This window comes from Ochlerotatus camptorhynchus, unplaced genomic scaffold (assembly GCF_037179485.1).
Source record: "Ochlerotatus camptorhynchus isolate MF236.1 unplaced genomic scaffold, CSIRO-AGI_Acam_v1.1 ptg000370l, whole genome shotgun sequence".
NCBI lineage: Eukaryota > Metazoa > Arthropoda > Insecta > Diptera > Culicidae > Ochlerotatus > Ochlerotatus camptorhynchus.
Genome location: NW_027040858.1, coordinates 2,370,891 through 2,398,137, shown reverse-complemented (window position 1 = coordinate 2,398,137; position 27,247 = coordinate 2,370,891). Strand labels below are relative to the sequence as shown.

General features: G+C 39.4%; 1 protein-coding gene across 2 annotated transcripts in view; it reads left to right on the top strand.

Moving 5' to 3' along the window:
- Positions 1-26,931, top strand: part of PhKgamma (phosphorylase kinase gamma) — a 230,517-nt gene extending 203,586 nt beyond the window's left edge. For both annotated transcript variants that reach the window (XR_010518390.1, XR_010518391.1), the window contains one exon: positions 26,922-26,931. The gene's annotated coding sequence lies outside the window, so the exon portion shown is untranslated. The remainder of the gene's footprint in view (positions 1-26,921) is intronic.
- The last annotated feature ends 316 nt before the right edge of the window (positions 26,932-27,247 follow it).

Sequence of the window (27,247 nt, the reverse complement as noted above, 5' to 3'; positions counted from 1 at the left end):
CATGAACATCAGAAAAATTGTGGGATTTTCAACGAAGTTGCGAGAATTTCAGGAAAATTTTGAACACTTTATGTTAGTTTCATTTACATTAGAAAATTGCGGGAACCTTCAAAAACGATTTTCTTTTGGAATTTCCAATAACACTAGTTCCGAAGATGCCAAGAACGTCCAGAACTACGGGCAACTTTTAAAATCTTTCAGATAAGTTTCGATAGCTTCAGGGCAGTTCGAACGATTGTATGAAAATTTCTAGAAATTCAATGACGATCAAAGCAGTCTCATTAACTTCGGGAAAGATGCAGGAACTGATTAGAGGATGCCAAAACTTAAGTTGAGTCAAAGGATCTAATGGTAGCCAAACTGCAGTAACTTTTAAGAAGACTTCTAGGACATCCAGGAAACTTCAAAGATGGCAAAAAATCATCTGAGAAGTCTGCAGAATTTTAGGAGAATTGTGTAAAATCTCTAGAAAACTCTAAAGATCTCCAGGGAAGCTTAGACATCTCATGTTCAGACTATCGACTTTTGGAAAAGAATACTAAGTAGTACTGAGATCTGTAAATTTTAAATTCTATAAATTCAGGACAGCTTTAGGAAAATTTTGAGAAACTATAAGACGTTCAGGGAATTTCAGGGAAGTCCAGAGATCTGCAGAGTCTTCAGAGAAGGACAATTTTTGGGACATAAGAGAATTTCTGATATTTTCTTAAAAAATCAGGGAACTTCATGCAGGAACGAAAACTTCAGACAAGTCCAGAAAAGCTCACGAAATAATATAGATTTTGAAGGAAGTTCCATGTGCTTCAAAGAAGCATATATCAAAAACTTCAGGTTAACTTCGAGAGCTTCAGCATCGGCCGAAGAATTTCAAGGCAGTTCAATTAACTTCAGGAAACATTCAAAAGGTTCTGAGAATTCAGGAAAGCCAGGATAATTTTATTGAAGATTAGAGATCTTTAGACAACTTTCATGAACTTCAATGAAGCACCGAAAAATTCAGAAAAGTCTAGACTTACGGGTAATTTAAAAATTCTAGAAGATTCGAAATTTTGATTCGCCTTTTCAGCCTACCAGAAAAAGTGTTGATTACAGTTTTATCACAGACAAACAGACGTAACACTCGCAAGTTGGTAGTACCGCCACCTGTCACTTTCCTTGCGTTTGACGTTTACACTACCGTCATCTGTTCAGCGTACTATCGACCAAAGTGTAATCAACAGATAGTGCTAATGTTTCAGCGACGATGTTTTACAGTGAGAAATATTCAATGTGCTACGTCTGTTTGTCTGTGGTTTTATCATCGTCAACGTTTCGATCCAGGGGATGAGATCTTCATCAGGAATAGTTTTAGGTTAAGGTCGCAAAACTTTTTGCGCTGAACGAAAGACGGCATAACTTTATGTCGCCTGATAAAGACCAAAACAGCTGTCATAAAACCATGTAGCGTTCAGATTTGTATTTTTAAGTTTTATGGCGAGCTGATTGCAGACAAGGTTTACCTCTTTGTTTTAGTATGCGGGATTGTGTGTTAATTCCCAAATTACAATTATACTCGCTCATTAAAGGGAAAATCTCTCTTCAGGAATCTTCCTGAGTCTACTTCTTTTGAAATTATCGCCAAAATTCTCTTGGAATTATTCTTGAAATTCAGTTGCTATTCTTCTCATGATTCTCATAAATTTCTATTCAAAATCATCTAGCAATTCTGCTTAATGTTCTTTTCACAACTCCCATGGAATTATTCTAAAAATTACTAAGGAATGCAATTGAGAACTTTCTCCCTTCTTCTCATAAATTCCTTGGAATTCATCTCAGGACATTATCTTGGAGTCCTGGTCAGAAATTCCTTAGGATGTTTACCATAATGTTGTAGTTATTCTTCTCAACATTTCTCTTGAGTTTACACTTTAATACCTTGTAAATTTTCCTAAAAAATCCATTGATGTACCATCATATCCATTACACATAGAACCTTGAAAACTTTTCAGGACTAAAGTAAAGTTTTTTTTATCTATAATCTTGTAAATTTTCCAACAATCCACATTTCGAATATTTTTCAAAACCCCATATTTTAAAAGAAATCCAATTATTTTATTTTATATATCTGTGTGTTTGTCATCCTCTATCCCTCATTCAGCTGAGAGCGTTGGACACATATAACTGCAAATAATTTGATCAAATCTAATGCTCCGTAATGGTGCCCTTTATGTTGTGAAAATCAGTTCTTAAAAAGGATAACTTTCAAGGCAAGACAAGTCGTCCTCAAAAAGTTTAAGGAAAAGGATGTACTAATGTCCACAACAGGTACATCAAAACATCACTTAGACGCCCCCATTCGCACTATCTATTCAGGGACAGAAAGAAAAGAAGAGCAGCCGAGGCCTTATTTTTTATAAATATGGCGCACTTTGCAACACTTAAGACTTCTGTGCAGTGTTGGCAAAATCAGCAATCAATTGATATTTTTCCGCTCTCATGCGCTCGCAATATCACGCGTGATATTGGAACAAAATATCATGCTTGATATTGATTTTACAAGCTCCTTTGATATTGTGAGACTATTCACAACGTGCAAAAATCAAGCTGAAAGTTGACTCGACACAAAAATGGTTCCGTTACACATCGTTTTCTTAGAAAGAGAAAGTATAGTTTGCTATCTCTTTTTACTCTTCACCGATGGCAGACACGAAGTGACTGCTGCCAGCCGTTAAGGAAGTTTCGGTTGCATTCGGGTGTATAGCAAAAATCATGAAACTCAATCTCACCACAGTTTGTTGAGATTTGCAGCTGGTGAGTTTTGTTAGCTTGATATTGCTATATCACAGCTTGCAAAATCAACCGCAGTTGTTTGCTTGTTGATTTTTGTCTACGAAAATCAAGCGTTGGTGAGATTTGATTTTTTGATATTTTCCCAACACTGCTTCTGTGCATCAAATTATAGAACAATACTTTGGTCGCACAGGCCAAAAAATTTAAAAATAAAATTATTTGTAAGTAATAGCAGAAACTGAATTCATGCGCTACAACAACGTTTACCGATTTCTTAAACACTTTCTTAATACAAGCTCTCACTCTTTACATTCGGTCTAATGACCCATTCAGCTCAGTAGTGATCTTAAAAATATTGGTTGTCCAAAAGTAAATGATTATATAGGCAAAATGCCCATGCTAAGGAAGATCCCCGTTTAATCCACAAAGTGAATCGATGTTTAAGCGCAATGGCATCTGTTTGTTGGATTAGGCTTTTGACTAGATATTGCAATAGATATGCTTATCGAAAACTGATAAATTTTTGTTGAACTTGGTGAAATTTAAAAGGCCTACGAATACCTATTTCCAAAACACTGAAGCTGGGTTTAGACAGGGCAAGTCAATTGATCAAGTCAGTTAAATTCAACTGGCTTGAACGCGAATTGAACGTGTAAACCATGCCATTCAACTGAATTGATCAACTCACTTGAATTGAAAAAAGTTGAACCAGGCTCAATTTTTCAAGCCAATTGAATTCAACTGAGTTGATCATTTGACTTGCCTAGTCTAAATCCAGCTTGAGGGACAAAACGCGCATACTGAATTCGAACCACGGAAGCATAAATTTAGGCTCTTTCTCTTTTGTATATCATATAATGACGCCTCAGACTCTCAGTCGAGCGTTCGGCCAAGGCGGTTCAGTTTGTTTTCGCTCCGTTCACAGTAGTCCGTTTAAAGAGTGCTCAATTCCAAATTGATCAAGTGTTAGTGCTTCATGCAGCCAGCGACGCTCTTCAAGGGAAACAGCCATTCACAGCGATGCGCATTGTTGTGTTTTCACCACTACCTACACCGTCGCCATCAAGATCATCGTCACCACTTGTGTCACTGTGTGCTAGCGTGCCGAGATAAGTTGAAGATAGCAGTTTCGGTTGTTGTGTTTGCTTTTCTTTGTTTTTCCGTCCCCTGGTTTTATTTTCGTTCCCTTTTATTTGTGTTGAGGTAAATCTGTTGCGGTTGTAAGTGAGTACCCACAATGGATGTTTTAGATGATGGCGGGGGGATCTCACTCTCCGACGATGATGCTCTGCTGGATTTTCCTTCTTCTCAGGCGATGAATACCTCTGGTGGTGATGGGTCAGCCACCAATAAGTACACCGGAGCGTATCCAAAGGTTAAACGATCTCGACAGCCACCTTCTCCACCAGTTCCACCGGGAACATCACCTGCCCCACGCTCTAAGGCTTACCCAGACTTCAATGGATCTGATTAAACATTTTTCAGCCGTGATCGAGATTTTGAAAGTAAGACCAAATAAACTACGTGTTACCGTTAGCGATCGTGTGCAGGCAAACAAAATTGTTGTATTTGAGCTTTTTTTGTTGGAGTATCGAGTGTATATTCCAAGTAAAGGAGTTGAAATCGAGGGAGTTGTTACCGAAGCGAGTACAACTCGCGATGATTTCCTGAAAGGCGGGGTTGGTGTCTTCAAGAACCCTCACCTCCCGAAAATTAAAATACTTGACTGCATTCAAATGCATTCAGTGTCCCTCGTTGGAACGAAGAAAACCTACACGCTTTCGGACTCGTTTCGTGTGACCTTCGCTGGGTCAGTACTACCAGATTACGTCGCGATAGGGATGATCCGATTACCTGTGCAGGGCTGTTACAACAGGCGCGGATTTCGCGATTTTCGCGGATTTGTCGCGGATTTGAACTTTCAATCGCAATCGCGGAAGCATTAAATGATGTCGCGAAAATCGTGAAAAGACTGATGTGCTGTCACAAAAAACGTGGAATTCATTGTAACCTTTCCGTCCCGGATTATTTCGCTGTCATCAATTTTGTTGTTTATTTGGCTCTCCATTTTTTACCAGCTCAAACCAAACACCCTGTAAATAATCGAAAAATGATCTCAATTCCATAAGTCACACCGGATTTACACGGAAATTCTCTGAGGTCTGAAACATTTTCCTTTTTTTCCAATATGAACATAGCATTTTTCGTTGTCAATTCATAAACGAATCGTATATAAGCGAGTAATTGCCATGTATACCGGATATTTTAGGTTCTCCAAATCGTCCTGGAGTTCAGTTGATTTGTTCTACTATATCAACCACCACTGCAATAATGTCTGTAGTATCGAAATATGTACAAACCGATTCAAAGTGTCTACGTGGATTGTACCCGACCTATACGACTGACGTATACAAGGTATTATAGGTTCTGAAATCATTCTGTAAATCAGGTTATTTTTCTACTAGATCACCCAAGACTAATTCAATATCTGTAGTATCGAAATATGCCCAAACAAATTAGCAGTGTCTATGTGGATCATGCCAAATGTTTTAGAATTTCCAAATCGATATTCGATACTACAGATATTATCCTAGTCTTTGTTGATCTAGTAAAACAAATCATCTGAACTACAGGACGATTTGGAGAACCTAGATCATCTGGTATACGTGGAAATAATTAAACATTATCCATATAGACACTATGAATCTGTTTGGACATATTTTGATGCTACAGACTTCATCCCAGTCATGGTTGATCTAGTTGAATAAAACAAATCCAGAACGATTTCGTCTTCTTACTATTCGCATTTCAAGCTTATTGATCAGTGCATATTAGCTTATTGCATGCTCTCAACTTAGTGTTCTAAATGCACTCTCAAAGTTATTAATTGAGAGCTTTCGATGCCAATACCAATGCATGAATTTGTATATTGTGTGGCAAAACACAATTATACTCTACTCCCAGGGAAGTCGAGAAAATTTTAAGCCCGAAAGATTCCCTTGGCCGGACCGGGAATCGAACCCGCCGCCTCCGGCTTAGTAATACTGTGCCTTTACTGACTAGGATATGAGGCCCAGAACGATTTGGAGTACTTAAAACATCTGGTATACATGACAATAGTTCATGCATGATCCACATAGGCACTGTGCATCTGTCTGGAAATATTTCGATACTAAAGACATTTTCCCAATCTCGGTTGATCTAGAAGATCAAATTACTCGGAAATAGATCATGCATGATCCACATAGACACTTTGAATCTGATTGGACATATTTCGATACTACAGACATTATTGCAGTCTTGGTTGATCTAGTACAACAAATCAACTGATGTCCTGGACGATTTGGAAAACCTATAATTTTCGGTATACACAGTACCCGAGCGAAGCTGAAGATCAAATTGAAATCAAAGTTTGCTTTCATGATGTAACTTATATTGAATATTCAAGTTAAAATTTGAAAGTAATTCAAAGAACACTAAGGCAAAAATCTAATAATTAGCTTGAAATGCCATGTAGTAGTATACAAATGCTATTTTTAGGCAATGAAAACAGTTTTTTTTTGTCTCGGATTAGTATTTGAAGTCGCGGATTTCTTTTGAGAAATCGCGGATTTCGCGGATCAAATTTAGAAAATCTTGTAACAGCCCTGCCTGTGCGCTTGTTTGTACCAAAGGTAATGAACTGCACAAAATGTAAGCGACTAGGGCACACTGCGGCTTTCTGTGGTAACAAGCCACGCTGTGATCAATGTGGGGAGAAAAATTCGGAGGATTCTTGTCGTGCCTCCCCAAAATGTCCTTATTGTTTGGAAATTCCGCATGCTCTCACTGATTGTCCAAGATAAAAACAGCAGGGAGAAAAACTCCAGCGTTCCTTCGCGGAAATCCTGTGATCAGTTACTCCATCTTGATCAGGGCTCTAACCCTAATGTTGGCAAGGGAAGTCATTTCGTTTTCAAAGCCTCACCTAGGAAGCGATCCAAAATTATCACGCAGTAGTCTCAGAAGGCCTCTCGTATTGAACCTCGAGTCATCTGGAAGAAACCAGGAAGTAGCGGTAATGTTCCGAAAGCCCCATCCACCGGGTTTCAAACCATTGGATGTTGATAGGGACTTTCCGCGGCTTCCAGCTTCTTCCAAAGCTCCGGATATTCCAGTTCCACAGCCAGGGCAACATGCAGCCATGTTCACGATTTCTGGAATTGTATATGGCATTCTCGAAACATTGAATGTGTCTGACTCCATGAGGAACATTATTGTTTTGATGATTCCAATGTTGAATACTCTTTTGACGCAACTAGCTACTAAATGGCCAATGCTTTCGTCGATCATCAATTTTGACGTTTACAATTACTAGCGTCTGAGAGTGTGATAGTGATTTGACTGTTCGTGTATAAATTCGTGTATCGTTGTCCCTTCCCAAGCCCCTCTTTTTATGTTTCGTTGCAGTTGTAAACAACCACCAGTCACTGCATCTCCCATGGTCAATCGTCGAAAAACAGCCAGTAAATGGTGGTGCAGATAAATATATCAATCCTAGTGTATTTTAGAGATGAACTAGCCTAAGGCTAAAAATCTCTTAAATAAAGAATTAAAAAAAAAAAATCCTAGTGTACCTTTTCCTTGATCCCTTCCCTACCTTTTAATAGATTGTAGCCCGTAGCCTCGAGTAAGCCGCGAGTATTCGGACACCTCTTGTACTAACTCTATTTTTAAGAAACATTGTAAAAAGATAAATAAATTTCGGCTCCGTAAAGCTTCCGCATATGAGCCTTTATAAATAAATGAATTTACAAAAAAAAAAGGATTACGCTTTATGTTACGCTTTCCACATTACAATTCGAATAAACATGCCATACGACCTATTGAGCCGAAAGATGAAGGTTGTATCTAACAACTTGCATCAATCAAATCTTTAATTTTGGTAAGAATTAAAAAAACCGGGAATTTTTAAATTAATATTCACTGGCCATTCTGAAAGCTGGTATTTTTTTATAGCAAAATTATTTTTTTCTGTTCAAACCTGATAGAAAAATAGAGTAAAATTGTGGGTTGTGCTTAGTATTACGAACATATTGCTTTAATTTGGTTTTTGTTATTCTAAAGTCAATAGTTTCGTGGGGCAGCTTTTCAATTTCGAATAATGTTTGAATTTTTGGCAAGTAAATCGATATTGTATTTCCGTTTTCCATACATTTGCCCATGTTAACTTTAAGCTTCTTCTGGAATTTGAAATGGTAGCCAAATTCGTTAAAATGTGGCACAGTTTTTGGGGACCGCAATACAAATCAAATAAGTGGGGGAACAGAAGGTTTCAATCCACCTAAAAAAACTCGACCAACCCTAATGTATAATCAATTGGATGCTTCCACCACGAACCACGGCTTCCCCGTTCGCTGTACCTCCTCCGGATTTGCTGTGCAGTATGTTCTGCGTTCAGGTCAAATGGTGTACGATCGCAATCAGAGTTATCGCATATAACTGAAAGATGAGTACAAAACACCTACGTACTACATCGGGGGAAAAAAATCCTCTTCGCAGCGATTCACCACCATTATTGGTCGATGACATCAGCTCTGGACTACAAGTGTGTATGATATTCGAAACCACCTCTGCTCTCTGGGTGCGATCGGAAATGTCCGCGGAATAATCTCTAATTAGCATTTTGCACTCTTGACTAATGACTCTCTTGAAAACAACAAAAAACTTCAACGTGATTGGCCCCTAGGTAAGCGACGAACCTCCCCACACACACACACATACCCGTCCCGCACCCGTCCCAAACGAGACGAAAGTTCATCTCGTCATCGCTATCACCCAGTTCCCGTTGGGCCCTCGAAAAACTGAAAACCTTTTTTTTTGCTGTTTCCTTCATTCGGGGGGCTTTTCCCCATATAAGGAAACGGGAGGAACCGTTATTCGATCACTTTTACGATCGCTTATTGCACTTATTTTCCGTCACAAACAGCGGGGAGAGATTAACGAAACTGATGCTGCTGCCGGATGGGAAAATTCCAGCACGGTTTTGGCTGGCGAGCTTTGTTGCCCGGTGGTGATACTCAAAAATTTATTACGAAGGTGTGACTGCAATTATGCGAATCCTTGCCCAAAAGTGAGATGTGGTGGTGTGCAGATATTATGCAGCTGGCAGTAAATCACCAACGGTGTAGCAGCAGTCTCTCTTGCTCATGTCGTATTATTTATTCCGCCTTTTGGTGCGGTGAAATTGAACCAGAGAGATGTAAATTGATTCTGTCATAAAGCGAGGTAATAAAATCATCATCGAGTGGAGTGAAGAAAACAGAAAATTTGGGATAACTGTGGATTCTGGAAGATTACATCGTGGCAGTTGGGAGTCGGGATAGTCGTGGCGGAAGGCAGTCCTGCAAGCTTGGATCCCGATTCCGTCAGAGGATTTTTTCGGGTTGATAATTGTTTGTCGGGATTGGGCAATTTGGGGTAGTGATTGCTTTAAAATTTATTTTATAGACTGAATTTCTCTCTAAAAATTGGTTTTCACTTCTTTGTTCATATCACCGATACAGGGCCGGTAGCAGGTAACTTTTGAGTGGTTAGTTCACTATTTTCAGTTAAGTTAAGTTAAGAGTAAGTTGTAGTTGTGCGAACAGACCAGAACTTCCCAATTGGTGTGTTGATGAAATCACTCATGTTTTGATTTTGTTGGCGATTTAGGTTCGTTGGTTGAGCTGAATACTCCGTTTGCCTTTCCGTGCTCCAAATATACACCTTGTAGTCACCGTCACGTACCTTAGATCGTACGTTGTGTGTTTGTCCAGAATCGTAATATTTTTCCTTTCCTAGCCCAGGCATTTAGAAGCTTTGGAGGTTATATATCCTACATGATCTTTAAAAGTAAGTTTCGAATCTAAGAGAACACCCAAATCCTTAACAGTAAATTCTCTCTTTAGAGATATTCCGGCAATGGTGTAATCAAATGAAATGACAGAACGTTTACGTCCAAAGGAAATTACTGAGCATTTGTTGGCATTCAAGCTCATACGATTAGTTGGGCACCATTTGGAAAAAAGGTTAAGTTCTTTCTGAAGGAAACGTGCATCTTCTTCACAGGTTATTACATAATATAGTTTGAAGTCATCGGCATACGATAGCTTAAAACATTTGAGCACTAGGTTGACGTCATTCAGGTACAGCAAGAATAAGAATGGTCCAATATGACTGCCCTGTGGAACACCAGATGTGACATGGAATGGTTCTGATATAGTATTACCAATTTTGACCGACATTGAACGTTGTTCTATTCGTGTTGAGTGTTCATTTAGGTACTAATGGTGTAAGTATTTAGTAAGTGTCTTCTATATGTGGTGAATGTATAACAGTTCTGTATCAACCAGTGCTCATCTCCTTAATAAAGACAACCAACCAACCAACCAACCAACCAACCAACCTATCAACCAGTGTTGTAAATTAAATTTTAAATAATTCAACTATCGCTTAATACTAAAACATCCAACAAATTTGTTTTTCAACTCCGTGATCTAGACATTCAGGTTTTCAAAATGTATCCAGAATAGATTATAAACTTCTTAATTTTTTCCCCTACCTGTGATCTCGAAATAGTCTTAGAAAATTTCATCACAAAATTTTCTTAGGTTTCTAACAAAATATTGATGGGGTTGTGTACAAGACACGATCACATGGTTGGCGTAGACTACGATAAGCTGTTCAGTGAACTTCTCGTGCATTTTTCTTGATAATGATTTCAAATTACAGTTGAAGTAACCTATTATGTCGGTACTATGGATATATTTTGGATTTCATACTTAGTAAAACTTGGCCGAATTCAGGACCTTATAAACATCCTAAATAGAAATCAGATATGAATATTAACATACGAACATATTGCAAAATATAAACAAGTTTTCCACCTTAATTTTTGGTTTTTGCAGGGAAATTATTGAATAAACTTTGATTTTCCAAAACAAATGAACCTCTCCATCATAAATGTTGTGAGATAAAACAATTGCCAAAAAATTTGTAAATATTTCCCACTAGCTCCATCATTAGGTTTAAATTAAGCTCTGAATAAAAAGAGAGAGAAAGAAGGATTAGTAGTTTCCATTTAATTCCACTACATTATTTGCTTATCCTTAACAGATGCGCTTATTTCGTCTACAATGTGCAGACTTCTTCAGTGTCCTTTAAGACCACGCATTTTGTAGTTGCTCCTCCGTGAACTTGTACCACGTAGATGGTGCATGGGATTAGCTTTCCATCTGCAATGTACACGCACACTAATTCAATCTACAGCGCCGGCCATGTCCTCACGGTCTTTTGGGGAGGGAAAGGATTCAACTTTGGTAAGTGTGATGCGCGATCGGTTGGTTAAAGCAGAATTCGTTTTCATTTAAATCTAGTGGGGATATAATAAGGCAAAGTGAAAAATTGCAAGGAAGGGGACGGGCCTGGAATTGAACTTCCGACCTTCTGCTCAGTAAGCAGAAATGGTAACCACTGAGCTACCAAGCCTCGTCAGATCTTTTCAGTGTCTTGTACTAATACTCGACATGGCGACAGGTCAAGAAGAGAGTGAAAATTGCATTTTATGACAACGCAATAGGCAGTTGTGTTTTCCTTATCAGAAGACGGTACTTTGAATATTACACAAAATGTTGGTTTATATGTCAGCGAAGCTAGACAAGAAGGGGTATAACGATCATACACGGTGATCTAAGCACCCATTTGTTGTCTAATAGGGAGGACAATCCCAATGCATCACTGACTGCTTTCATGCTTTTAGATTAGCATTGTAAGTCTCTCCTAATTGGAGAATTATTCTATGGATCGGCTTGCTATGCCCCGCCCCCATGTGCAAAAAATCCGGGATACTATAATTGAGGAGCGGCATAGCAAGCCGTTCCATAGCATAATTCTCCAATGAGGATGGACTTACAATGCTAATCTAAAAGCATAAAAAGAGGTACCGTCTGATTATTTCAACACTTGGTACTGAAATCTGTGATAAGGAAATCATTTTTTCGCCTTTAAACACCCCTAAGAATTTCCTTGAAATCATCCATAGAATTCCTTTAATATTATCCTGGGAATCCAATTCGTTTGAAAATATTCTCAAAATTTGAATCAAAACTCTCCTCGGATATCCTAGTCTTGACGCATTTCGCGCCAAATCGAAGCTGGCAGCCCCCTCTCAGATTTCAATAAAATTTTCTGGATGTGTAGACTTTGACTAAATAAGCACTTTTGCATACTCAGTTTTTCCAAAGTTTATCTAGACTAACATATGAGAAGAGCCAAACTTTTTCTGCCAATTTTTTTCAAAAAAATATTATGGAAAAATGACAACTCCAACAAAAATACATTGCATGGATGACTTTTAGGAAATTGATCAAATTATCGAAAAAAAATACTGAAAAAAATTCATTTGAGAACTACACTGAAAAAAATCGATTTTTAAAATTTAAAGTCGATTTAAAAAAAATGGCCATGTTTGTTTGGATGAAACTTTGCCTCAAGATAGGTAATTGTGTTCACTACCATCCGTCCATACATCGCGAGATGGGCACTTTTAGGGAAAAAAAAAGTTTTTCTTACAAAAACTTTTTCATGTCTGAACTGATTTTTTAACGTACCATTTTTACACAAAACTAAACCAGTGAAGCTCAAAATCATCTCAGAACCCAATTAAGCTCCATTTGTGATTCAATTTGGTCTAATCAGCAACTAATCACTTGGATTAATCGAGAATTCCATATGAAAAGGGCTTATATCATTAGAAAATAGAATAATTGATTATATTGTCTACTACTGAGGCAAAATCCGATACTCCTATAGCAACTTAGAATTCTTAGCTCAAATTATCCATAAAGAATTATGTATGAATAAAATTTAAATTGAGATCTTCTTTCGAATCACCAACGATTTGGGAAGTCAACTTATCGCATCATAATTCTATATGCCCTTCTGTTATTTATACCTAAACCATTAACATTATATACCTACCACTTCATTCTACCTATGAGCACTTTAAAACTAAGGTTGATTTCATACAAGCAGCAGTCAATCTGATAACGAAAGTTGTGAAGACAAGTTGTAGTAAAATTATTATCATGGACCAAAGTAGTAAATTAAGACTCAAAGGATTGAAATGTTGTGCAAATATAAATAATCCGAGATGCAACCGAAATAAGTTACGGATATCGTCAACGATGGTAGAAAAAAATACATTCTATGGGATATAACCACGAAATTGATGAAACGATGAGCATTTGTGAGTCATGCCGTAGCGTGATATCTTATGATAGAAGTCCAGTTATGAAAAAAGGCCGATCGGTTGGAAATGAAGTAAATATCCAACCTTCAACTAGTGGGCAGCAGCATAGTGATGATCCAGGTCCATCAAGGAAAAAATAGCATGTATGAAAATAGGTTTAAACTTTGAAAATATATAAATAAATGATATATGAAAAATCTTGTCTTTTTTCTCTCACATTTTATCAATTTCTGCATCAGTAGTAGACAACAGAATAAAGGAATGATATTTTTTTTGACAAGGTCTACATATTGAACTCTGAGAGGGTGCTGCCAATTCCAAATACGATTTGGCGAGAAATGCATCATGAGCCCTTTTCATATGAAATTCTCGATTAATCAAAGTGAACTTAAGTGCTAATGAGACAAAATTGAATCTCAAATTGAGCTTCATTGGATTTTGAGATGTTTTTGAGCTTCACTGGTTTAGTTTTGTGTGAAAATGGCAAATAAAAAAAAAAAATCAGTTCAGACATGAAACACAATCAACTTTTTTTCCTTAAAAGTGCCCATTTCTCGACGGTTGGTAGTAAACATAATCACCTATCTTGAGGCAAAGTTTCATCCAAATCAAACATGGCCATTTTTTTTAAATCGACTTTAAAATTTAAAAATCGATTTTTTTCAGTGTATGTTTCAAATGAAATTTTTTCCAGTATTTTTTTTCAATAATTTGAACAATTTCCTAAAAGTCATTCATGCAACACATTTTTGTAGGAGTTGTCATTTTTCCATAATATTTTTTTGAAAAAAATCGGCGGAAAAAGTTTGGCCCTTTTCAAATGTTAGTCTAGATAAATTTTGTAAAAACTAAGTATGTAAAGTGGCATATTTAGTCAAGGTCCACACATCCAGAAAGTTTCATTGAAATCTGAGAGGGTGCTGCCAGCTCCGAATACGATTTGGCGCGAAATGCGTCTCTTGTAGAATAGACTAGACAAGACTAGAATACTCTCTTCAGGAATCCTCCTCAGTCTATCTATTTTGAAATTATGCCCAGAACTCCCTTTAGGTTCTGTTCATTCTTATCAAATTTCTCAGATTCTTAAAATTCACTTGCTATTCTTCTCACGATATCTATACAATTCTACTCAGAATCATCTTGGAATTTTCCTTAATGTCATTTTCACATCTCCCATGGAATTATTCTAATTTTTCTCCTCATTAATTTATTGGCATCTCTGGATCTCAGAATAATCTAGGATTCCTTGTCAGTACTCCCTTAGGAGGTTAACCAGAAATCTTTAGTTATTCTTCTATAGACGTTGAATTTACACTAAAAAATCCACAAGTATTCTCCTCCAAATTCAATAGATTTTTGTCGACTACACTGGGGAGTAAATCAAAAAAATATGTGTGGTGAAATAGTGTTAGGTTTTGAACGCTTATAACTTTGTCATTTATAGATGAAATTAAAATATAAAAACGCCAATCTATAGGATATTACATTGATACATATACATTACATTAATAACACATGAAATTCATATGTTTCCAATATTCTTTAAAAAATCTTTTGAAAAATGTACAAATGATAATTTTATCACTGTTTTCACGTTTTTCCCAAACCCAGTCATCATAATCGAGTACCAGTTGGTTGCACATCGTTCTGCTTGAGCCTGAAAAGATATAAAACAGCGCTGCTGTCGTGCTTCTGCTCATTTCTGCTTCGGACGGTGAGGCACTGGGTCCTGCAGTAAGCAGGAGTAAGTCACCCGAGCAGAGAATGAAAACAAAATTAAAACTAATTTTGATATTTTGATTTAAGTGTTCGTGATAACATATTTTGCCTACCGTGTTGTCGACTTAACAGTAATCATAACAAAAATGAGATCTAAATGGTATATGAAGGAAATCAAAAAGATAACAACTCATGTTTTGAATTGTTTGGAATGTTTTGAAATCTATTGGTTGATATCAAGATTCAAAATCAAAAAATGTCATCAATAAGTTTTCATTTATTCAAAATACAATCAAAACTATATTTCAATCAGTTCTATCGATAGCTATCTTATATCAATTAGTAAATTGAATTCGCAGGTAGATTAAGATAAAAAAATGTTGTAAAATATAACTGTACAAATCATAATTCAAGCAGAGCTTTGCATTAGGTCCTAAACAACATTGGCGGATTCTCTTCGTTGACTTTTTCTTTGTATCTTCATGGCCATGTAAAGACATTCCCAGATATTTTCAGCACACAGATCTGTAAAAGAAGCTTTTATCTTGCATCTAATACGACAAACACAACAAGAAACGGTTTTGTACTAAAGTTAGAAAGAGAATGTCGACGAAGAGAATCGATCAATGTTACTTAGGACCTAATGCAATGTTCAGCTTGAATTGTCTTTGTGATGTTCATAAAAAAATAGCAAGCATGCTGATTGACTCGTAAGAAGAAAAAAATAACAAAATGTAGATCAGTGATAAATGTGGAAGCTCTTTTAAAAAAATATCAAATTTTGTTTATAATTATATTTTTTAGAAATATAAAAAAAAAAATATCAAAATATAAACTCAACTGAAATTAAAAAATTGTATATAAAAATATGTTAGCAATATGATTTCAAAAACATAATTTGATATCATTTTGATATCCGACTGTGCTCGGGCAGCGTTTAAATGTGGATCACTGCGTGATCACTTTGACAAGCAGCGATGGGGTGGAAGGAGACATGGGTCCCGTTTAACTAAGAGGCTGATCATGAACTACAAAGACAGTTTAGAGGGAAGGGGGGGGGGGGGGGGTTGCCAATCATCCACGGCCCATACTAATTGAAAAAAAAATGTATGGACAATTAATCATTTTGTCAAGCTTCTGCATTCATGTTCCATCAGATGTCACTGCTGTTGTTTGGGGTGACATCTATCAAAAACTACACACAATCCGTTTTCCGTTAATTGTTCACAGAGGACAGTGCAGTGCAAAACTTTTCTAGTACTTCTATAAATGCATTTAGATTAATATTCAAAGTCCCTCCTGTCGCGAGTTTTGAACCATAACCGAAACATTGAAAATTTTAAGATAAAGTATAATAGTCAAAAATGCATGACAAACATCAATTTGCCGTAGTTTTACGTCATACTGTGGTCGTGGGACACAACCGTTTAATATTTTTTTAATTTCTGGAGTCCTGGACAATCTGAGACCTTAAGTTTTTATGAATATTTCGAACTTCGCACCACTTTATACTTCTGTGCAAACAATAGTTAAACAATAATAAAACAAAAAACAATAATGACAATTTAAAAACTGACTTAAAATATTACCGTGTACTTATGTTTAGCGCAGGATTCTTAATGAGGCGAGGAGTCTAATGAGGTGTGAAATCTGCAATTACAGATATGAAAAAAAAACACACACCATAGTTTAATGCTCCTAAAAAATCTCAAAGCTTCATAATCTTGGAAATTTTCTTAATCCCATTTTTAAGATTTATGTTGTGTCTCATTTCAGACTAAGGAGTGATCATGCATTTTCTTACTCCGAGATCTTCAACAAAACTTCTCTAGATCTCGTTTGTATGCTTTCAGTAGACGCGCTAATTTTGGTAACATGGTAACTCCTCGGAATATCTTGTGATTCTGACTATAAAGAAGGTTACAGTCTTAGCCAAAAAATTTTAGTATGTTGTAGAATTTTCTCACTACGCGTCGCTAGTGTGTAAGTAGATTTCCTGAATAAGCAATACCTCATGATTTTAGCCATATACCTGGTTACAGTCTTCGGTAAATTTGTTCAGTAGGCCAATGAATTTTAATTGGTGGTCGTACGTTGCACTTGCACTCTAACGCCACGTAGTGAGAACATTCTGAACTTCTGTCCTCTATCAAAATGTTCTTGCCCCACTAAACAAATTATCCTGAGACTGTCACCTTCTATATGCCCAGTATTCCAAGAAATAGCATATTCAAGAAATATACTTGCACATTTGCGCCGCATAGTGCAAAAATTCTGAACTTCTGACCACCATTCAAATGATCTTGACCTACTGAACAACTTTGCTGAAGACAGAAACCTTCTATATGGCCAGGATCCCAAGATATAGCATATTCAAGAGATACACTTGCGCACTAGCGCCGCGTAGTGAGAAAATTCTGAACTTTTGACCACCAGTAGATAGTTCTTGACCTACTGAACAAATTATCCCAAGAGTGTAACCTTTTATATGGCCAGGATCCCAAGATATAGCAAATTCAAGAATTACACTTGCACACTTGCGCCGCGTAGTGAGAAAATTTTGAACTTCTGACCACCATTCAAATTATCTTGACCTACTGAACAACTTTGCTGAAGACAGAAACCTTTTATATGGCCAGGATCCCAAGATATAGCATATTCAAGAAATACACTTGCACACTAGCGCCGCGTAGTGAGAAAATTCTGAACTTCTGAGCACCAGTAAATAGTTCTTTACGTATTGAACAAATTTGTGGAAGACTGTAACCTTCTAGGGGGCGACCCCGGCGTAGTGGTTAACATCCATACCTCTCACGCCAAAGTCACGAGTTCAAACCTCACCCCCGGACAAGTCACGAATGACCCAAGAGTGTTAAAGTGACTATAATAATAATATATAAACAAAAAACCTTCTATATGATCAGAATCCCAAGATATAACATAGTCAGGATATTCTCTTGCACACTAGCGTCGTGTAGTGAGAAAATTCTAAACTTCTGTCCTCTATCAAAATGTTCTTGTCCCACTGAACAACTTTGCTCAAGACAGAAACTTTCTATAAGGCATGAATCCCAAGATATAGCATATTCAAGAAATATACTTGCACACTAGTGCCACGTAGGGAATAAAATCTGAACTTCTGTCCACCAGTTAATAGTTCTTGATCTACTGAACAAATTTCCCGAAGACTGTAACCTTTTATATGGCCATGATCCCAAGATATAGCATTTTCAAGAAATACACTTGCACACTAGCGCCGTGTAGTAAAAAAAATCTGAACTTCTGACCACCATTCAAATGTCCTTGACCTACTGAACAACTTTGCCCAAGACAGAAACCTTCTATATGGCAAGGATCCCATTCTGACATTCTGAACTTCTGTCCTCTATCAAAATGTTCTTGCCCCACTGAACAAATTATCCTGATACTGTCACCTTCTATATGCCCAGTATTCCAAGATATAGCATATTCAAGAAATACACTTGCACACTTGCGCCGCGTAGTGAGAAAATTCTGAACTTCTGACCACCATTCAAATTATCTTGACCTACTGAACAACTTTGCTGAAGACAGAAACCTTCTATATGGTTACGATCTCAAGATATAGCATATTCAAGAAATACACTTGCACACTAGCGCCGCGTAGTGAGACAATTCTGAACTTCTGACCACCAGTAAATAGTTCTTTACGTATTGAACAAATTTGCGGAAGACTGTAACCTTCTATATGATCAGAATCCCAAGATATAACATAGTCTGGATATTCTCTTGCACACTAGCGTCGTGTAGTGAGAAAATTCTGAACTTCTGTCTTCTATCAAAATGTTCTTGTCCCACTGAACAACTTTGCTCAAGACAGAAACCTTCTATAAGGCACGAATCCCAAGATATAGCATATTCAAGAAATATACTTGCACACTAGCGCAACGTAGGGAATAAAATCTGAACTTCTGTCCACCAGATAATAGTTCTTGATCTACTGAACAAATTTACCGAAGACTGTAACCTTTTATATGGCCATGATCCCAAGATATAGCATTTTCAAGAAATACACTTGTACACTAGCGCCACGTACAGTGAAAAACCTGAACTTCTGTCCTCTATCAAAATGTCTTGATCTACTGAACAACTTTTCTGAAGACAGAAACCTGCTGTATGCCAGAATCTCAAGATATAGCATAATCAGGAAATTCACTTGCACACTAGCGCCGTGTAGTGAGAAAATTCTGAACTTCTGACCACCATTCAAATGTTTTTGAGCTACTGAACAACTTGGCTGAAGACAGAAACCTTCTATATGGCAAGAATCCCAAGATATAGCATAGTCAGGATATTCTCATGCACACTAGCGCCACGCAGGGAAAAAAAATCTGAACTTCTGTCCACCATCCAAATGTCCTTGAAATCTGATCTTCTTTCCACCAGTAAATAGTTCTTGACGTACTGAACAAATTTGCCAAAGATTTTTACCTTCTATATAGCAGGATCCCAAGCTATAGCATTTTCAGGAAATCCACTTGCACATTAGTGCCGCGTAGTAGGAAAATTCTTAACTTATGTGCAATTTGGTACTGAAATCGGTGATAGGGAAATCACTTTTTTTTCCCACCACACAAGCACCCCATCTAGTGAGTGATCTGTCAACCACCCCTGATCAACTTTGCCGACATAGACATACACCTTCTTTATAATCAGGATCTGGAGAAACAGTATATTTGCCCGCTTACTAGCACCGCCTAGCGGCACAATTCAGTGCTGCAGCATTCTTTGGCATCCTTGTCAACTTTGACGTAGACATCACCCGTCTACATATAATCAGTAGACTGTTGCAAAATTTGAAATTTTCGCTCCACAGTGCTCAAACGGTTCCAAATTGAGTCCTGATTATCCTCCCAAAATTTGAACTCCTTTAGTAAGAACCTGACTTGGCACAAACCATTTGAAGTTTTTATGGAAACTACTACAATCTCAAAATTCACCAGTTCACTCTACTTTAGAAAATGATAGCTCAGCTTGTTGAAAATTTTCTCAGCTAAAACTTTGTTCAAGAACACTTTTCGATCAAATGTAAGGAACAAAAGTTATTAATGATTCAAGTCACTGATGTCTTATGATTATGCTCAATCAAATGTTCAACAGGCAACGTTGGTGTTTATGGCACGTAGTATAGAGGACAAAAATCATGGCTACTATGTCACACTGCAGAATACAGTGTTGCCAAAAATACAGTTGCTTAATCTTGCCATAAGATTATCAATCTCTTAAACAATTAATAACTATTTAATTTGAACTTTGGCTGAAGAACGATTTTCTGCAAAGTTGTAGCTGATAAAAATTCCCATAAGAATAGCAATAGAACATGTTCACAGTACAATATGGAAAAAGGCCAGAAGACAATGAACAAAAAGTTTGGTTTTCCCATAGTAATTTCAGTTTGTGCCAAGTCAGTTTCTTATCAAATAAGTTTAAACTTTTGGGGGCTCATCAGGACCCGATTTGAAATCATTTGAACACTGTGGAGCTAAAATTTCAAATTTTGCATCAGTCTAATAATCAGGGTCTTGAGATACACAAGCACAGAATATCTGCGTGCTGAATGCTCTCTAGCGCCGCCTTGTGGCAGAATTCTGAATGGGTGTCAACCTCCCAGCAGCCCTTAACCTCCTGATCAACTTTGCCGAAGATATTACCCTTCTATATAACCAGGATCTGGAGATGCATCAGTTCTGAATATTTGCATGCTTACTAGTGCCACCTAGTGACAGAACTCCGGATTTATCTGTCCACTTTCCAGCAGTCTTTGGCCTCCTGATCAACTTCGCCGAAGACATCAGCCGTCTATTTAATCAGGATCTGAAGATACAGCAGGACAAAATATTTGCATGCTCACTAGTGCCATCTAGTGGCGGAATTCCACCTCTCAGTAGTCTTTGTCTTCCTGGTCAACTTTGCCGAAGAAATCACCCGTCTTAATAATCAGTGTCTTGAGACACAGCAGTACACAATATTTTCATGTGCAATGCACACTAGCGCCACCTTGATCTGTCCACTTTCCAGCAGCCCTTGACCATCTGATCAACTTTGCCGAAGATATTATCCTTCTACATAATCTGGATCTGGAGATACGGCAGTATAACCTAGCGGCAGAATTTCGAGTTGGTTTGTCCACCTCCCTGCAGTCTTTGGCCTCCTGATCTACTTTGCTGAAGACGTCATCCGTCGAAATAATCAGGTTCTTGAGATACAGTACATGTGCATGTGGGATGCTCAGTAACGACGCCTAGCGACATAATTCAGAATTTATCTGACCACCACCTAACAGGCTTTGACCTTCTGATCATCTTTGCTGTAAACATCACCCGTCTGAATGATCCAGATCTTGAGATACAGCAATACATAGATCATAATTTAAGGTTACATGACAGAACCTCAAGCCATCAAAACTTCTTCGAAGTACCAAGGCTGCAAATAGCGTGTCGATTCATGGTTGACATAGCTGGTTCTTAACAATGTTACGATCAATCGTTATGATCCAGCCACCATCAGAAAGGTATGGTTATATTCGTTTATTTGGAACAGGTAGAAACCCGATTGGATTTGTGGTTGGCCAACCGGAACTGAAAAACCCGGAAAAGTCCCGACCAAAATACGAGTCGATTCGTTTTGACATGACTGGTGCTCGGCAATTTCGTTACCAAATTTTAAGATTGAGCCACTATTTGAAAGGTATTACTATCTACTTTTGATTGGACCTCTGGTTGGCCAGTCGGAACGGGAAAACCCGTGAGAGGTGGCGCTGCGGAAATTCAGCTTTACCGGGAAAATGGTCAATTCCTGAAAGTAGAGCTAGAGATCCGCGATTTTTTTCGAAATTGCATGCGATCATGAGTATAGACGAAATATGTCATCACAATGTTGATAAGGTTGCCGGATGACCAGAAAACGGTCCTCTGGGTATCCGGAAGCACCGGGAAAAGGTCAATTCCTAAAAGTATAGCTAGAGATCCGCTATTTTTTTCGAAATTGCATGCGATCATGAGCACAGAGAAAATGTGCCATCACTATATCGATTGCTTTGCCGGGTGGCCGTAAAGCGGTCCTCTGGGTATCCGGAATAACCGGGAAAAGGTCAATTCCTGAAAGTAGACCTAGGGATCCGTGATTTTTTTTCGAAATTGCATGCAATTAAAAGAACAGAGGAAATATGCAATCACCATATCGATTCTGTTACTTAATGGCTAAAAAACGGTCCTCTGGGTATCCGGAATCCCCGGCAAAATGGTCAATTCCTGAAAGTAGAGCTAGAGATCCGCGATTTTTTTCTAAATTGCATACAATCATGAGTACAGAGGAAATATGTCATCATTTTATCGATTTCGTTGCCGGGTGGCCGGAAAGCGGTCCTCTGGGTATCCGGAAGCACCGGGAAAATGGTCAATTCCTGAAAGTAGAACTAGAGATCTGCGATTTTTTCGAAATTGCATACAATCATGAGTACAGAGGAAATATGCAATCACCATATCGATTCTGCGACTGAATGGCTAAAAAACGGTCCTCTGGGTATCCGGAATCCCCGGAAAAATGGTCAATTCCGGAAAGTAGAGCTAGAGATCCGCGATTTTTTCGAAATTGCATGTGATCATGAGCATAAAGCAAATATGCCCTCACTATATCGATTCCGTTGCCAGATGAACAGAAAACGGTCCTCTTTGTATCCGGAATCACCGGGAAAATCGTCAATTCCAGAAAGTAGACCTAGAGATCCGCATATTTAGAGGAAATATGCCGTCACTATGTCGATTCCGTTGCCGAGTGGCCAGTAAATGGACCTCTGGATATCCGGAATCACCGGTAAAATGGTCAGTTCCTGAAAGTACACCTAGAGATCCGCATTTTTTTAATTGCATGCATCACAGAGGAAATATGCCATCAATATATCGATTTCGTTGCCGGGATATCTCCAGAATCAAATACCCGATCGGGATAAAATCCTATGGGCTTCTATGGCGACTCAGATACGAACAAAATGGATCCACTCAAATCACTAACATAGCTTGATTGCAAATGTCCACTTTTTTGTAAATTCCTTCACTCGTGGGCGTTATACATATTTCCTTCCACCAGTCCTGATCGTGATCGAAATTATTTTCTCTCCCCAGAGATCGACTCACCGTTTGCTCACTGTGCATCATCGCTGGGAAAGATCCCCGAACCAGCTATATGGTACAGCACGGCGCACTCAGCACAGCACGGCAATCATGGCATGTAATTCCATCCAAAGTATCTTCATTATCTGTCTTGTTCTGTCGTACGTTACCAACTTATGCCCCGTTTAATTTACGATGAGCATAACTTCATTGTGTGTGTGTACATATCTGAATTGTCGTGTACCAACCAGCAAGCACTCTGCGCGAGGGCAAGATTAAAATCCCGAAATGACACTCTGGGCTTAGAGGTTCCGAATGAAATGCCTCGTTCCTGGGCTCTGGCTGGGAACCAGAAGTGACGACGAAGGAATCAGTTGGTGCTAATCTCTTTCGCTGTCTCCTTTCGCCCGTCGGTTGGCTGGCTTGTAGGGCCTACCTATCTGCTGGGCAGCAGCTTCCACGCAGAAAAACCTTCAAATTTATTAATTTATTACACGAATAAATAAAAATCAAAAATAAAGATAGTTTAAGCAACAAATTCATACCGATCGGCTTCGAGGAGTTCCTCCGGTTAGTGCGGCGATGCGAGAACCGCCGTTGAAGAATAACAAGTCTTTCGCATATATTCCAGTTCGAGTTCGAACCTCGGTAGATGCTGATATGGGACGGTTCGGTCGTCCGCGCTCTGTCTGCGTGCGTCGGGCAAGAAACGGTGCAGCAAACCTGCGAACGGAACACGAAACGAAAGAATCAAATATTGACAATTAAACTGATAAATTGCATATTTTCATACTGACAGCATAAATGACAGAACAAAGATGATAAAATAAAATTTATAACTGGAAATCCACCGGGCGCACATTTGTAGCTGGAATACTGGAAGTACCGGAGAGGAAACCGGGACGGAGCGGGCTTAAGTACGACAACGACGCAGAAGTACAAAACATTTGCTTGGATTTTGTTTTCCGCGCCCAAACTCGAGTCGGAGCAAAATGTTTCCTCTGGACTGGGGGGGTCAGCGGAAGAGGGAAGCGGACAAACGACAACGACAACTGCCGGGAACTCTTCTGACTCTGGAGGAGATAACGTGTATGCTGTTCGTCCGTCTGTCCGTCGCAGAGACAGCATTGGTTATATGTAATATGTTCGGCACATTCCAGCAAAACGTGGCCGTGACCAAGGTTTCCCAAGGTTGCAGCGCCCGGCGATGGGATGATGTTTGATTAGCATATATCTGTTGGTACTTATGGGTGCCCACACGAGACACGGGGAACATACAATACAAGGACAAGGAGTATAACGCACCAGCGGACATCAGAACGAGCATGGGAGCATACGCATGGCGAGTGTTCCGTTGATTTATTTATTGGGGATTGGAGCGTTCGGAGTGGAGAGCGTTAGGAAATTTATAGGCGACTGATTGATTTCTATGATTTGATAGACAAGGCAGTTGAGCGTTCCGTTTCCGAAAGGGATGCTGAGTAATTGGAGATTGCAATGACAAATTGCTTCCCATTGGAGGAGCAGTATGTTACTGGTGGAATGGGTTGGAGATCTTGGAAATTGGCGAAGAGATTTCGTGGAAATTGCCTGTCTATTTGAGGACTATAATCAATTGAAGAAATAAGTGTCCAAAGGACTTTCTGATGGTTAATAATAAATAGAATTCATGCTTTGGCATTTTGACCTCTGGTGTTTATAATTTGTGTTTTTAAAACTTTGTTCACTGTCAAGTTGATACCGATGGGAATCATTCCAGCTATGATGCATACTGTTTCCAACGAGATAGTTCTGTACGCGCTCAACCCACCCGTCCAGTCAGAAGTATCGAACTTGTGTTACAACTAATACTAGCTTCGATAAAGATCCCAACCCCTGGATTGCAAAAATACTAATTCTTCAAGATCTCTAAAGTTCCCTGAAAGTCTAGGCCAGTGCTGAGATTTGTCATTGTCATTGACAGACTTTCGCGCGATATTGACAAAAACAATTCACATAGTCACTGACAGACTTGATTCTCAAAAAAATCTTCGTCAAAATCTCATTCATTTATTCGTCAATGACTAAGATTCACCTGGTAACAAAAAGTGTAATGTCAGGCATTATGTGTCACATTATTGTTATCTAAGCAGTTCAGGACGTAGATGCTTGTTCATTTTAACGGCTTCATGTAATAGTGTTGCTCAAGTCATTTAATTTCGTTACAAATTTTGTTAATTAAAAAATCTACAATGTTCGTCACTGACAGCATTGTCAATGACAATGAATTGTCAATATCACCGTGTATTGTCGAGATTTTGCAGCACTGGTCTAAGCTTTTCTGAAGTTTTTGGAACTGCACTAACGATCTTCGAAGTGCAATAAAGCTCTCTATACTAGACCTGTGCGCCGGTCCATTGATCGGCGGTGGTGGCGTGGAAACCATTTTTGCCTCGGCGTGACGCCGTTGACTTTGATCGGTGGTGGCGTGCATCGGTGTATTAAGGCTTCCCCACACTGGTGCAATTTATTCGCGGCGGAAAAATCGCCGCGTTTTAGTTGCATGGCAGTTTATGGCTTCGCTTTCAATGAATCATATTGTCAGGCCATTTTCCACATAGATGGCGCTGTTGCTCTGGTAGGAAGTAACAAAAATATCCGTATAGAAATTGAGAGAAGCGGGAATAATTTGCTATCGATGCACATTCAGGTCAAAAAAGTTCTTTTTTTTTTTTTTTTTTCTTTATTAGAGAGATTTTTAGCCTAAGGCTAGTTCATCTCTTTAAAAAATTACAACAAAGAATTGGGACCTCAAAAGGAGGATCCCAATCTTGGCAAGTGGGCATTTAGTTTAATTATATAAAATATTGTAAAACACTACCAAAAGGGCCAACGAATTCAAAAGCACAAACAGAAAACACTCAAATGTTGTAAAAAAGATTCGCCTCCTTCAGGAAGGCGATGAGGGCGTCTGCTGCCGGGGACTCGTCGCCAAGCAGACTTTGTATGCTGGTTCCCTCCAGACCGAAGGCAACCCGAAGGTCCTCGAGCTCCACACAGTTGATGAGGATGTGTTCTACGGAGGCTGGCACTCCGCAGGTTTCGCAGGTTCTCCGGAACGGTGTTCCTCCGAAATTATGGGAGGCCCTGCTATGCCCGGTGCGCAGCCTGGACACCACTTGCTGCTCCTTGAGGCTCGGTCGATCCTTCCAGGGATCGGTGGTCGCCTTGATTTTTCGTAGTTGGTGAGTTCGATTGTTCCTCCACTCGTTGTCCCACGCTCTCCGAACCGTCCGCTTGATCCATTTTTTGATGTCCTGGAACGGAACATTGTCAGAGAACCTGGGTCCGATGGGGCCTGAGCCGGCGAGGTGGTCGGCGATCACGTTCCCCTGGACGCCACAGTGCCCGGGTACCCACATGTATACGGTGTTGGGCGGCGCATGCGTTACCGTCCCTTGTATCCACGGATGCTTTGGTGCTTCATCGGTTAGGGCCATTATTGCGCTTTGTGAGTCGGTAACGATGAGGATCGGCCGATTGGCCGGAAGGGAGGTTGCGTGAAAGACGGCCGCTGCCTCAGCGGAAAACACCGAGCACTGGGCCGGAAGTGAATTGCTGACGACCAAACTATCTCCTGAAACCCCCATTCCCACTCCGCTGCTGGAGAGCGAGCCATCAGTGTACCTGATTTCGTGATCGTGATAGTGCGCCCCGAGAGTTTCGACGACTGTCCGGCGCAAAGCCAGTGTATTGTCTCCTGCCCTGAAGCGGTCCTTGATTCGGCTGTCGATTCTGATCTGATGTGATTGCCAACTTTTGTCTCCGTGCCAGTGGACCCTGGCCACTGGAGGGAGATCTACGTCGGCGACCGTGCGGAGGAGTCGGTTCGCCTCGTCGAGGAGAAAGATCCTGCTGTTTCCCGACGTTTTAGCGAGGAAGGCAGCGGCTTTGGTAGCGGTAGCTGCGGTGTAGACGAGCCGAAAAGGCAGAATACCGGCTTCCACGCACGCGGCGTCGGCCGGGATGGAGGGCAGGAGACCGGAGACTGTTCTTACGTATCCGTTGTAGACCGGTTCCAAGATTTGGACGGCTTTCTCGGCGGCAAGGCACGTTAGTTCTACGCCGTACAATAGGCGACTGTCGATGATGGCTCGGGCTACCCGGAAGCGGATTTCACGGTTGTTGGATCGGTGGGGGCGGGAGATGGTCTTCATCAGGTTGGATCGACTACGACAGTCCTTCTTCACCTGTTGGAAGTGCGGCTCGAGGGATAGGTTCCGATCGAGGAGCACTCCCAGGACCCTTATTGTGTTTTTGGTCGGTATCGCTTGCTGTTTGATCATGATGGGCTGTCCGTTGT